Source organism: Myotis brandtii, unplaced genomic scaffold (assembly GCF_000412655.1).
Source record: "Myotis brandtii unplaced genomic scaffold, ASM41265v1 scaffold930, whole genome shotgun sequence".
In the NCBI taxonomy this organism is placed as follows: Eukaryota; Metazoa; Chordata; class Mammalia; order Chiroptera; family Vespertilionidae; genus Myotis; species Myotis brandtii.
Window position 1 is genome coordinate 548,030 of NW_005371837.1, and position 14,191 is coordinate 562,220.

Here is a 14,191-nt window from a genome sequence, read left to right on the forward strand (position 1 = left end):
AGAGGCAGCGTTGCACGTGGTTAGCGGTGACGCGATCGCCCTCAGGGGAAACCCACCGAAACGTTGTGGAATTCTGCATTTTACAACGGCACGTACCTCAGAGGCGAGAACAAGGCTGTGCGGATGGGAAGACCAAATAGAATTAGATCCGCATCGATAACTCAGCATGGCCCCTGGGTGTCTGACAGAATCAAGTCTACAGCCTGGAGACTGGGGCCCCTCCGACTCAGGAGTCTCGCCTTCTGTAGATGAGGCTGAGGTGCCGACCCGGGTGCCAGGAGAGAGCCGGAGGGGCCGGGATCGATCTCCTAACGAGACTCACCGCACTCTTTACAAACGTGTGTTTCTCGTGGATACGTGTTTGAGGTTGTTTCTCCCCCACACGGATTGATCACTGTTTCCTGGTTTAAAATACTTCCTTTCCGGCTCAGCGTTCTGGTTCCTGAAATTCTGGCGTTTATTCTTCATCGGCCAGCACCCGGGAGGGTCACCTAACATGGGCCATCTCACACACACTCGCGTGTACCTCCCCAAACCCAGGTGCGCTTGGCGTGCCAGAGCGTCTCTTCTTTAGGAAGGCCACGCGGCAGAATCGTTAAAAATAAAAACCACCCCCAGCCACCGTGGCTCAGTGCTTGAGCGTCGACCTAGGAACCAGGAGGTCAGGGTTCGATTCCCGGTCAGGGCATGTGCCCAGGTTGTGGGTTCAATCCCCAGTAGGGGGCGTGCAGGAGGCAGCTGATCCATGATTCTCTCTCATCATGGATGTTCCTCTCTCTCCCTCTCCCTTCCTCTCTCAAATCAATAAAAACATATTTTTTTAAAAGCATCAACAAATCTTAACCATTTTTAAAATTTTTATAAGGAAATTAAGGCTCCAAGGGACTCACTCCTTTGCCTAAAGTAGCAGAGTTTATCCGGCTCAGAGCCGAGAGCCCAAGGCAGGTCCACGACCAAAGCCCGTGTTCTCTGGGATCCCAGCAGCCGGGCAGACAACCCGACCCCTGCCGCTCTCACACGGAACTCCCGTCGGGTGCCAGGTGGCTAACGGATGGTGGTCAGTCAGCTCCCATATTCACTTAATTTATCAGCTGCCTGCTTTCCTCCTGACGGTGGTTACTTATTCCTCACAAAGCCATCCATCTTCACTCCCAGGCCTTCGCAGTCAGACGCTGGGTAAGCGGCAAGGACTACTGTGGCCACAGGGAAAAGTCGGTGAGAACAAACATCGGCCGACCTCCCCGGAGCCCAGCACCTGTAACAGGGACAGAGCAGCTCTTCTGCCTCTGAGGGGGTGCGCTCTCTCCAAACAGAGCTTTTCCAACGTGCGACTGTGTTTGCACGTCCGTCGAAATAAAGACAGGTCATGTGGGCCGTGCTCTTGTCATCATTGGTTAGTTATTGCAAACCTGGGTATCTGTAGGCAGGCTACCCTCAAAGGTACCAGGAGGTTTGCTCAATGGATAGAGCATTGGTCTTCGGACTGAAGGGTCCCGGGTTCGATTCTGGTCAAGGGCACATGCCCAGGTTGTGGGCTGGATCCTCAGTAGGGGGCGTGCAGGAGGCAGCCGATCCATGATTCTCTCTCATCATTGCTGTTTCTCTCTCTCTTTCCCTCTCCCTTCCTCTCTGAAATCAATAAAAACATTTTTTAAAATATATTTTATTGATTTTTTACAGAGAGGAAGGGAGAGAGATAGAGAGTTAGAGACATCGATGAGAGAGAAACATCGATCAGCCGCCTCCTGCACATCTCCTACTGGGGATGTGCCCGCAACCCAAGTACATGCCCTTGACCGGAATCGAACCTGGGACCTTTCAGTCCGCAGGCCGACGCTCTATCTACTGAGCCAAACCGGTTTTCGGCAATAAAAACATTTTTAAAAAGTGAACTTGAGGTTAGAAACCATTTTCCGGAAGAAAATGAGAAGGAAGGGTCTGCCACAGACCCAGTCTCCTGCGGGAGGAACTGCCCACCGAAGCGGTCGCCAGTAGCCGCTGAAGGTGCTGCTTCTCGCGGAGGAGAGCTGGGCCTCCTGGGGAGGGCCCGCCAGTCCGTGTCAAGCGCAGGTTTGGGAGATGGAGCGTTGGGGTGACTCAGGCACCCGCCACCCAGCCAGGATTCTCCGTGACTTTCCAAACACGCTCTGGGAAGAGCTCGCCTTCCGCGGTGGGAACACGGAAGCACGTGGAGGCTATGCCATCTGCCCAAGGACAGAGCTGAAACGTGAATCAGCGTCTGACTCCAAATTCCACAATCTTTCAATTGAAAAGTAAGAACTTTAATATCCACAAAACTGTCTCGGAAAACTGTGTTCTCAGGAGTGGGTTCTGGTTCCCTTAGAAGGCGGTTCTCTCTCGAGCAACATGGTGTTTTCCAGCTGTCGTGGCCGGCTGGGCCGTGGGGCGTCGAGTGTCGGATTCCCTGAGCTTAGCCCACGCCTGCTTGGGCGGAGCTCCTACCCCCCACTAACCCCCCCACACCCCGGACCTTCCTGAGGGGAACGTGTGAGCCCCCCTCACCTCGTTCTGATTGGTCCACCGCCTCTCGCTGCCGTGACTCTGTGAGTTCCTGGGCCTGGGAGAGCTGCTCTGTGGAGTCCTCCCTGCCCCTTGGGGGACGTCAGCCTCGTAGCAGCCACCCACCTGCTGTCCAGGCATCTCTGTAAGGTGCGTCTGCTACTATGAAGCCAGGTCCCGCCAATGTTGAGCAACATTAACTTTATTTTTTTAATATTTTTTATTGATCTCAGAGAGGAAGGGAGAGAGAGATAGAAACATCAGGATGAGAGAGAATCATGGATCGGCTGCCTCCTGCACACCCCCTACTGGAGATCGAGCCTGCAATCCGGGCATGTGCCCTTGACAGGGAATCGACCCCTGACCTCCTGGTTCCTAGGTCGGTGCCCAACCACTGAGCCACCCGGCCCAGCCTCTGCGTCATTTAAAGGGCTGGTGATGGCTTCTTCGGAGACTCCCTGGATCGTGCAGGCGGCAGTCAGAGCCCTGGTGTACCTCCGCCCCTGCCTCCAGGAAGCAGAAAGCACGCCTCCTGCACCACCTTCCTCACCTGCTTCCGGCCCCCTGGTTTCTAGACGTTACGGGGGCACGTGCAGCGTTTGCTCCCCATTTTCCTCCCAGGGAACTGGGGGCCTGCGCCGTCCCAGGCTGGGACCCTGATGGCCGGGCCTCGACTGCCCCCTGGCGCTCGGAGGCGGTAAGGCAGCCTCAATCGGAGACAATTTCAGGAAATGCAGGAGAGGCGTGTGCACCACAGAACTCGGGACCGAGTCACCGCAGACCTGGGGGTCGGAAGACGGGCCTTGCCCAGCGCCGTGAAGGGCGGGCGGCTAACACCGGCAGCGCGATGTTCCCTGGATTCCCGGGGCCACGGGAACAGGCCGCCCGCTCTGCACCAGCCGTGCTGGGAGGGGACGGTCACTACCATCATCTGGCTGCTCTGCACTTTCTGATTCTCCTACATCAGTGGTTCTCAACCTTCCTCATGCCGCGACCCTTAATACAGCTCCTCATGCTGTGGTGACCCCCAACCATAAAATTATTTTTGTTGCTACTTCATAACTGTAATTTTGCTGCTGTTATGAATTGTAATGTAAATATCTGATATGCAGGATGTATTTTCATTGTTATAAATTGAACGTAATTAAAGCATAGTGATTAATCACAAAACAATATGTAATTATATATGTGTTTTCCGATGGTCTTAGGCGACCCCTGTGAAAGGGTCGTTCGACCCCCAAAGGGGTCGCGACCCACAGGTTGAGAACCGCTGTCCTACATGGAACCTGGACTACTTGTGTCATACAGGGTGTCCCAAAATGCAAACACGCTTCCACAGCTGACCGCTCAGGTTTGAAAATGGAATGTATTTTATTTTTAATACATTTTTTATTGATTTCAGAGAGGAAGGGAGAGGGAGAGAGACAGAGAAACATCAATGATGAGAGAGAATCATCGATCGGCTGCCTCCTGCACGCCCCCTACTGGGGATCAAGCCCACAACCCAGGCATGTGCCCTTGACCGGACTCAAACCCGGGACCCTTCAGTCTGCAGGCCGATGCTCTATCCACTGAGCAACACCAGCCAGGGCATGAAATGTATTTTAAGAAACTGCCTTTAATATTATTCAGAGTGTGATGCCTTATATTTTTAAAGCGATGAGGCGTGACCCAGGGTTTCCCTGGTTCGCCTCGGTTAATTTACTAGTCCTCGCTCATGTGCTAAAATGGACACAGAGCATCTATGTTACAGTATGTACGTGTGTGTATGTATGATCTCTATATGGCCCCGAGCAGCTGTGTACGAATGTCGGAGGCTGAACAGTGGGCTTGTGAGTCACGTGCACACCATAAGCTTAATTGCAATGTGCACGCGGCCGCCCAGCACAGGGAAGTCGGGCAGGTCTCCCAGGTGGAGCCTGGCTGGCTGGGCTGTTTCCCTGAACTCCTTCCTGCTGGTGTGTTTTTAGGAGCCTCCTGGGCCATAGATATTTCAAAGCGCCGCAGCGCCCCCTCGTGGCGGAAAGCCAGAGGTGCTGGCTCCCTTTCTCCTGGTGCTGGTCCTGGGAGCGCGTCCTGGGCTACACAATCCTGTTCTCCTTTTGCGGAGAAGACAGATTATCAGCCAAGTTCGCACGGTCGGTGGGGACCCAGGTCCTCTGAACGGTCCCCACAATGTTGAAACCTCAGAACTCTGCCCAAGTAGGAAACGTTCACAACGTTCCCATCTTTTTGCAAATGATGGGATGGTCACGGTGAAGTCAGACACGTTTTGCCTAAAGATAGACACGTTGTCGTTGATGGAATCACATCACACAGTGATTCCTAGTCTATAACTCACTAGTTTTTTAGAAATTCTTCCTGGGGCAGGCTCTGTGAGGTCAGGGTTTCACATTAATGTGCCTGGTAAACGTTTTAAGCCAAGATCAGCCTCTATCGCTTTCGTTAGATCTCTTCCTTCTCCCAGAACAGTCCATGTAAATGCAGACACTGAGCTAGATTATAACAACTGCCACCCTTTATCAAGGATCCCCTCGAGGCATATCTGTGGCTTCGTTATTTCTAACTAGAGGCCCAGTGCACAAAATTCATGCATGGGAGGGGGATCTCTCAGCCCAGCCAGCACCCTCTCGAAATCCGGGACCCCTCGGGGGGATGTCCAACAGAATGGGGCCTAAACCGGCAGTCGGACATCCCCCTCGCAAACTGGGACTGCTGGCTCCTAACTGCTCACCTGCTTGCCTGCCTGATTGCCCCTAACCACTCGCCTGCCTGCCTCATCGCCCCTAACCACTCTGCATGCCTGCTTGGTCACCCCTAACTGCCTCTGTCTCAGCCCCCACCCCCTCGGCTTTGTCTGGAAAGACGTCCAGAATGACGTCCGGCAGGTTGTTTGGCTGTCCGGTCTAATTAGCATATTACGCTATTATTATTATAGATTCTTCAGCATCCCAGCAGGTGGTACCATTATTATCCCCACGTCACAGATGAGGAACACAAAACTGAAGTTGCTGCAGCCCATGCTCAGCAAAGGGTCGGCCACCGTGCGAAGCCCGACCCCCATTCTCTGCTCATCCCACTGCCCTCATTGGCATTGACCCGGCCTGAGACCTGCCCTCACCTCACTTCCCGAAATGCTCTCAACCGAGTCCCCGATGGTCTCTGTCACTATGTTTAGTTTTTAAATACATTTTATTAATTTCAGAGTGGAAGGGAGGGATAGAAACATCAGTGATGAGAATCATTTACAGCTGCCCCCTGCACACCCATTACTAGGGATTGAGCCCACAATCCGGGCATGTGCCCTGACCAGGAATCGAAAGGTGACCCCCTGGTTCCTAGGTCGACACTCAGTCACTGAGCCACGCTGGCCGGGCCACCACAATAATCTTTTGTTTGCAGGTCCCACGCAGTTCAAGAACCTCCGGCTTCAGATATGCGGCGGATGTTGTGAAAGGAAATGGTATCGAGGTGGCCTGTTGTGTCAGTCGCCTGGGTGCCCTCCTCACAGTCTACGTGGCTCAGACAACGAGAACTTATTCCTCGCGGCTCCGGAGGCTGGCAGTCCCGGTCGGGCGCCAGCAGGTTGCTGCCACCGAGAGCCCCTTCCTGGCTTGAGGATGGCCGCCTCCTCTCTGTGCCCACACGCGGCCTTTCCTCTGCGCTGGTCTCACCGGGTGAGAGCCCTGCCCTCAGGACCTCATGTAACCTTCATTACCTTTTGAGACTCTAAAAGCAGTCACATCGGGCCCTAGCTGGTGTGGCTCAGTGGATAGAGCATCGGCCTGCGGACCACAGGGTCCCGGGTTGGATTCCGGTCAAGGGTGTGTTCCTCGGTTGCACGCTCCTCCCCGGCCCGGGCCCTGATAGGGCACATGCAGGAGGCAACCTACCGATGTGTTTCTCTCACATCGATATTTCTCTCTCTTTCCTCTCTCTTCCACTCTAAAAATCAATGGGAAAATATCCTCAGGTGAGGGTTAACAAAAATAATAAAAACATAAAAGCAGTCACATTGGGAGGGAGGGAGGATAGGAGGAAGCTGGAAGACGCCTTGGCAAGTGGAGTGGGGAAATGGAGGCTGGCATGCCGGGTTGTGGGCTTGATCTCCTGTGTGAGCGTGCAGGGGGCAGCTGACCAATGCTTCTCTCTCACCATGGATGTTTCTCTCTCTCTCCCTCTCCCTTCCTTTCTAAAATCATTTTAAAATTTTTGAAATAATATTCTCACTTTAAAACTTTACTTTAAAAAGTCTTGAGTTTGAGTGTATTTTGCTATTATCACCCAGGAAAAATGCCACACTCACTTCCACTGCTCATACCTGCAGCTGCAGTTTCCCTAGAAACTCCGTTCGCAATTAGATTGAACACCTGCTTCGTCAAGCCTCTCTCCAGGGTCCTTGCCTTCGGCTTTGCAGGAACAGCGGACAGGGACGCGGACAGGGACGCGGACCTGGGTGATCTCCTGCCTTTGAAACCCCCGCCTGTGCCCCCAGGAGCCAGGCCCAGCCCTGCCCCGAGCGTCTGCAGAGCTGGTGAGGATGGTCCGGGGAAGGTCAGCCCCTGGGCGCCCGCTTCCTCCTGACCCGGGGCCTTTCCTCTCACTCCTGCGGGACTCCTCAGAGACCCCCGGCCTGGCTCCTGTCCGCGGCCTCAGCTTGTCAGGCAGGAGCCTCCCTCCCTCCGGACCCGCCGCCGGGAGCTGCAGTCAGTGTTTTCAGCCTCTCGGGCCGGGTGTGTACGTGGCTTCCTAGTCTCCAGCCCGTTCATTTCCCGGGAGGGCTGGCAGAGAACATGCCTCTCATCTCTTACTCCTCTGCAGAGAGGAGACATGAAAAGGCACAGACGACTTATTTTAGACTTCGCTAAATCCTTTCTTTAGATTAAGTGGTTTTTATTTAAAACCCTGGATATACTGGTGATGTGTTACAGAATTCTACCCTTGAAACTTACATCATTTTATTAACCAATCTCACCCCAATAAATTCAATAAAAAATGTTTTAAACCCTGACCAGAAACGCAATGACAAATATGCCGGTAAAACTGGAGTGTATTCCTGCAGAGACCGAGTTTCTGTGAACTCATTCAACTAACGTTGTCCTTAATAAGGAATGGTACAGTCTTTTTTTTTTAATCTTCACCCGAGGATATTATTCCATTGATTTTTAGAGAGGGTGGGAGGGGGAGAGACAGAGAGAAACATCAATGTGAGAGAAACACGTCGATTGGTTGCCTCCTGCACGCACCCCAACCAGGGCCCGGGCCAGGGAGGAGCCTGCAGCCAAGGTACGTGCCCTTGACCAGAATCGAACCCGGGACCCTTTAGTCCGCAGGCTGACACTCTAACCACTGAGCCACAGTGGCCAGGGCCAGAGGAGTATAGTCCTTCGCTTGGATGACTGTTATACAGTCTCCTTCTGATGTGAAGAGGTCGTGGAGCAAATGAGGGAAGGTCGTTACCATGTATTTCCTGTGTCCAGTAAGCACCACAGCAGGCGTGTGGCATGAAAACGCCGAGGACCTGGAGCTGGTGCCCACGGCCGAGCTCGAGGCCGGACACTGAGGGGAGGGAGCGGCTCTGTGGTTTTGAGCTGTGGCCGCATTTCTCCGATCTCTAAGGTGCTGGGTTGGGTGAGAACATCATTTAAATGTAGTGTTGTGGGTGTCGGGCACAGGTCTTTCTATGCTGTGGCTGGCTCAAGCCTTTTCTTTCCTTTTTAAATTTTTCGTTAGAATGTTTTTATTGATTTTATTTTATTTTTTTAGCAAAGATGGAAATTTATTGAAGAACAAGTACAGACTCCCATGTGGGGAGGGGAAGAGTTCCCTGTTTTTATTGATTTGAGAGAAAAGGACACATCAATGTGTATCAATAGGTTGCTTCCTGCCTGCCTCCCCTCCCTCGGAACCGAACCACCACCCGGGCCTGTGCCCTGACTGGAACCGAACCACCACCCGGGCCTGTGCCCTGACCGGAACCGAACCACCACCCGGGCCTGTGCCCTGACCGGAACCGAACCACCACCCGGGCCTGTGCCCTGACCGGAACCGAACCACCACCCGGGCCTGTGCCCTGACCGGAACCGAACCACCACCCGGGCCTGTGCCCTGACCGGAACCGAACCACCACCCGGGCCTGTGCCCTGACCGGAACCGAACCACCACCCGGGCCTGTGCCCTGACCGGAACCGAACCACCACCCGGGCCTGTGCCCTGACCGGAACCGAACCACCACCCGGGCCTGTGCCCTGACCGGAACCGAACCACCACCCGGGCCTGTGCCCTGACCGGAACCGAACCACCACCCGGGCCTGTGCCCTGACCGGAACCGAACCACCACCCGGGCCTGTGCCCTGACCGGAACCGAACCACCACCCGGGCCTGTGCCCTGACCGGAACCGAACCACCACCCGGGCCTGTGCCCTGACCGGAACCGAACCACCACCCGGGCCTGTGCCCTGACCGGAACCGAACCACCACCCGGGCCTGTGCCCTGACCGGAACCGAACCACCACCCGGGCCTGTGCCCTGACCGGAACCGAACCACCACCCGGGCCTGTGCCCTGACCGGAACCGAACCACCACCCGGGCCTGTGCCCTGACCGGAACCGAACCACCACCCGGGCCTGTGCCCTGACCGGAACCGAACCACCACCCGGGCCTGTGCCCTGACCGGAACCGAACCACCACCCGGGCCTGTGCCCTGACCGGAACCGAACCACCACCCGGGCCTGTGCCCTGACCGGAACCGAACCACCACCCGGGCCTGTGCCCTGACCGGAACCGAACCACCACCCGGGCCTGTGCCCTGACCGGAACCGAACCACCACCCGGGCCTGTGCCCTGACTGGAACCGAACCACGACCCGGGCCTGTGCCCTGACCAGAACTGACCCACCACCCAGGCCTGTGCCCTGACCGGAACCGAACCACCACCCGGGCCTGTGCCCTGACCGGAACCGACCCACCACCTTTTGGTGCCCGGTAGGACGCCCCACCAGCTGAGCTACGCCAGCCAGGGCAAATTCTGCCTTTTTTATAAGCAAGGCTTTTTGTTACAGCCTGAAACTGCCCCTAAAACAGCAGTAATCTCAACACCTTCACACTGGAGACTCTATTCTGGGCGGAGTAAGGGTCTTTCCAGTTTAAATAAGGAAGAAGGATGTTTTCCGTGAAGCATTTAATAGCAGTATTTTCCTAGACATTAGAATTCTGTAGTAAAATCATCCCATCTTTAACAGAAATGACTGTAAACCGCATAGCGCAGGGATTTTCAGCCTTTTTCATCTCACAGCACACACGCGAGTTACTAAAATTCTGCAGCCGCCAACAATATATATGTTGCTGATCTGACGAAAATTAGGTACACATGATTCCTTCACACCGGACAGCGATGTTGTATTGGCTGATGTCATTTTTCGTTTGGTTGATAGTTTAAAGGAAAAGAGGCCTGTGCCCGACTGAATAGTCAGGTGTTGCGTGTTTTGAACATTCTTGCGGCCACAGCTGGAAATCGCTGGTAGAGCAAAGTGCTTTTCTCTGGACAGGGCGAGATGTGTCAAGTGATCACAGTGATTTCCTCTTAATTCCTTCTTTGTCTCTGGTACTCCAGCCCCCTCTTCTCTCTCCCTGTGCATAACAAGGAGGTTCCCCTGTGAGGCCACCACTCACTGGCCGCCAGGGTTGGTCTTCTGCCCAGAGGTTAGGGCCCTCAGGGCTTATCACCGTAGCAGCTACTTTCCTGCCATCATTTCTGTCATCTTTTTATTTTGAAAGAATTTCATGCTTATAGATATCACCAGAGGCCCGGTGCACGAAATTCGTGCACTGGGGGAGGGGCGTTCCTCAGCCCAGCCTGCACCCTCTCCAATCTGGGACCCCTCGGGGGATGTCTGACTGCTGCATAGGGCCTAAACCGGCAGTCAGACATCCCTCTCACAATCCGGGACTGCTGGCTCCCAACCGCTTGCCTGCCTGCCTGCCTGATTGCCCCTAACTGCCCTCCCCTGCAGGCCATCTTGTGGCGGCCATCTTGTGCGAGGGTGTGATGGTCAATTTGCCTATTATCTCTTTATTATATAGAATAAGTATAACTGTTATATAGACATAGGGATATGATCTTGTCGTACTGTTCAGCAACAGAAACGGAACCAAGGGCCTTGTAAAGATCTAACTGCTTTCCCCTGCTGGCCTGATCGCCCCCAACTGCCCTCCCCTGCTGGCCTGATTACCCCCAACTGCCCTCCCCTGCTGGCCCGTCACCCCTAACTGCCCTCCCCTGCAGGCCATCTTGTGGCGGCCATCTTGTGCGAGGGTGTGATGGTCAATTTGCCTATTATCTCTTTATTATATAGAATAAGTATAACTGTTATATAGACATAGGGATATGATCTTGTCGTACTGTTCAGCAACAGAAACGGAACCAAGTGCCTTGTAAAGATCTAACTGGCTTTCCTGAAGGATTTGCGGATTGGGCAGCGTCCCACCGGCAAGTGGACAGGCGCTCCAGGGGCTACAGAAACGGGAGGTTTGTAAAAGCACAGAGGGGGTGGGACAGGGAAATCCAATGTTTTTAAAAAAGGATTATTTAGGCTTTAGGTAAGGTCACCTGAGGACACTTTTCCATATTTGTTTATGTTGCTGGCAAAATGGACGATTAGCACAATTTTAAACATAAAGAGGCCATCAAGACCCTGATGGTGCTGAGGGTGGAACAGGAACAAGGATCACAGGCGTGCCCTAACCAGTTTGGTTCAGTGGATAGAGCATCGGCCTGTGGACTCAAGGGTCCTGGGTTCGATTCCAGTCAAGGGCATGTACCTTGGTTGCGGGCACATCCCCAGTAGGGAGTGTGCAGGAGGCAGCTGATCCATGTTTCTCTCTCATCGATGTTTCTAACTCTCTATCCCTCTCCCTTCCTCTCTGTAAAAAATCAATAAAATATATATTTTTTTTAAAAAAGGATCACAGGCGATGCAAGAGGCAGAAGAACGTTGCTGGTTTGGATCAGGGAGAAGCAGGGAGCCAGTGGCAGCATCGGGCGGAGGCGGCGAAGCTGCTGCATCTGACAGCCTGGGAGGCACCCCTGGGCCGGGTGCTGACAGTGACTGCTTAAGGCCAAGAGGGGGGTGATTGGATAAATGAAAGGAAAGAAGTGTTTGTTTGTAGGTTAAACAGCACATTAGATGTGCACGGTGTATAAGAAAGGCTAAAACAGGGCATCATCTGGGGGAATGGGATGAATTAATGCAATCTACGTTATTTATTTTTAAAAATATATTTGTTTTTATTTTAGAGAGGAAGGGAGAGGGAGAGATAGAAACATCGATGATGAGAGAGAATCATTGATTGGCCGCATCCTGCACGCCCCCTACTGGGGATGGAGCCCACAATCCGGGCATGTGCCCTTGACCAGGAATCAAGCTGTGATCTGCTGGTTCATAGGTCAATGCTAAACCACTGAGCCACACCAGCCGGGCTTACATTATTTCTAAAGGGGGAAAAATGTTTTGGTTTTCGAACAAATCACTTCCTGAACAGCCTTCCGGAACCAATTAAGTTCGAGAATCGAGGTTCCATTGTATACAAAAACAATGGGCCTGGTTTGCTCAAGGTAAAGCTCAGTCTATCATATAGGCTGTAGGATGTGACTTCCCATCACTACCCGATGAGTGAGGAATTTTTTGATTAACACATCCTGTGTGGTTACTTTCAGTTAATGAGTTTGTAGGGCTTGTCAAGGGAGCCCCTCTTGTGGTTCAGTTAAAAAGAAAACCAACAGCTTTAATGTTAGATACGAAACCATAAAAGTCCTAGAAGAAACCATAGGCAGTAAAATCTTAGACATTTCTCACAGCAATATTTTTCCTGATATAGCACCTCAGGTGAGGGAAACAAAAGAAAAAAATAAACAAATGGGACTACATCAAACTAAAATGTTTTTGCACAGCAAAGGAAACCATCAACAAAATGAAAAAACAACCCACTGAATGGGAGGACATATTTGCCAAAGATACATCTGATAAGGTGTTAATATCCAAGATATCCAAGATTTACAAAGAACTTATAAAACTCAACACACACACAAAAGAATCCAATTTCAAAAATGAGCAAAGGACCTCAATAGATACTTTTCCAAAGAGGACATGCAGAAGGCAATAAACATATGAAAAGATGATGGATATCACTAATCATCACAGAGATGCAAATTAAAACCACAATGAGATATCACCTCACACCTGTCAGAATGGCTACATTCAGTAAGTCAACAAACAACGAGTGCTGCTGAGGATGTGGAGAGAAGGGAACCCTCCTGCTCTGCTGGTGGGAATGCAGACTGGGGCAGCCACTGTGGAAAGCAGTATGGCGTTTCCTCAAAAATTAACACGAAAGTGCCTATGACCCAGTGATCCTACTTCTGCGAATGTATCTGAAGAAACCCAAAACACAAGTTTGAAAGCCTATATGCACCCCTATGTTCACTGCAGCGTCATGTTGCCACACTACGGGAGCAGCCCAAGTGCCCATCAGTGGATGAGTAGATGAAAGAGCAGCGGTTCATTTACACAATGGAATGCTACTCGGCCGTAAAAAAGGAGGAAACCTTTGGGACAGTAGGGTGGGGCCTGGAAAGCATTGTGCTGCGTGAAATAAGCCAGTCAGAGGAAGACAAGTACTATGTGATTTCACTTCTATGTGAATCTAATGAACAAAAGAAACTAACAAACAAAATAGAAACCGACTCTTAGATACAGAGAACGGACTGACAGCTGTCAGAGGGGAGGAGGGTTGCAGGGCTGGGTGACAAAGGTGAAGGGATTAAGCAAAACAACAACAAACAAACAAGCAACCTCATAGACACAGACAACAGCACAGTGATTACCAGAGGGGAGAGGACATCGGGGTAGAAGAGGGTATAGGAGGGGTAAATGGTGATGGAGGGAGACCTGACTTGGGGTGGTGAACACACGATACAAATGCAGATGATGTATTACAGAATTGTACGCCTGAAACCTATATAATTTTATTAGCGATGTCACCCCAATAAGTTCAGTAATAATAAAGAAACAACAGGCCCAGAACAGGATCACTCATGCTAAGCCCCACATCTGCAAACCAAGACTTAACTCTAGAGCAGTGATGGCGAACCTATGACACGCGTGTCAGAGGTGACATGCGAACTCATTTTTTTTGGTTGATTTTTCTTTGTTAAATGGCATTTAAATATATAAAATAAATATCAAAAATATAAATCTTTTTTACTATGGTTGCAAAAATCAAAAAATTTCTATATGTGACACGGCACCAGAGTTAAGTTAGGGTTTTTCAAAATGCTGACACGCCGACACATCACTGCTCTAGTTCCAGCCTCCCCGGGATTGTAATCTTAGCCCACCAGTTTGGCATCTCCTGGTCAGCATCAAGGAGGTGTTAATATCCAAAATTTAATTTTTTTTTTGACAAGGAAAGGTTTTTTTATTTGCCCCGAGTCTCGCACCATATCCTAGGCGGAAGCTGACCCTCAAAATGATGAAGGGATAAATGAACGGCAGGATGAAGACACGAATGATGCAGAATGAATTAATGACTCAGAGCCAGGGCTGGAACACAGATGGGGGTCCTTGTTTGTTGCTACTTTCTTCACAGTTGCTGATAAGATTTTTGGCCCACCT

General features: G+C 51.8%; 1 protein-coding gene across 1 annotated transcript in view; it reads left to right on the forward strand.

Annotated features, from left to right (window-relative positions):
* MCPH1 (microcephalin 1) overlaps positions 1-14,191 on the forward strand; it is a 128,976-nt gene that overhangs the window by 315 nt on the left and 114,470 nt on the right. The window lies entirely within an intron of this gene.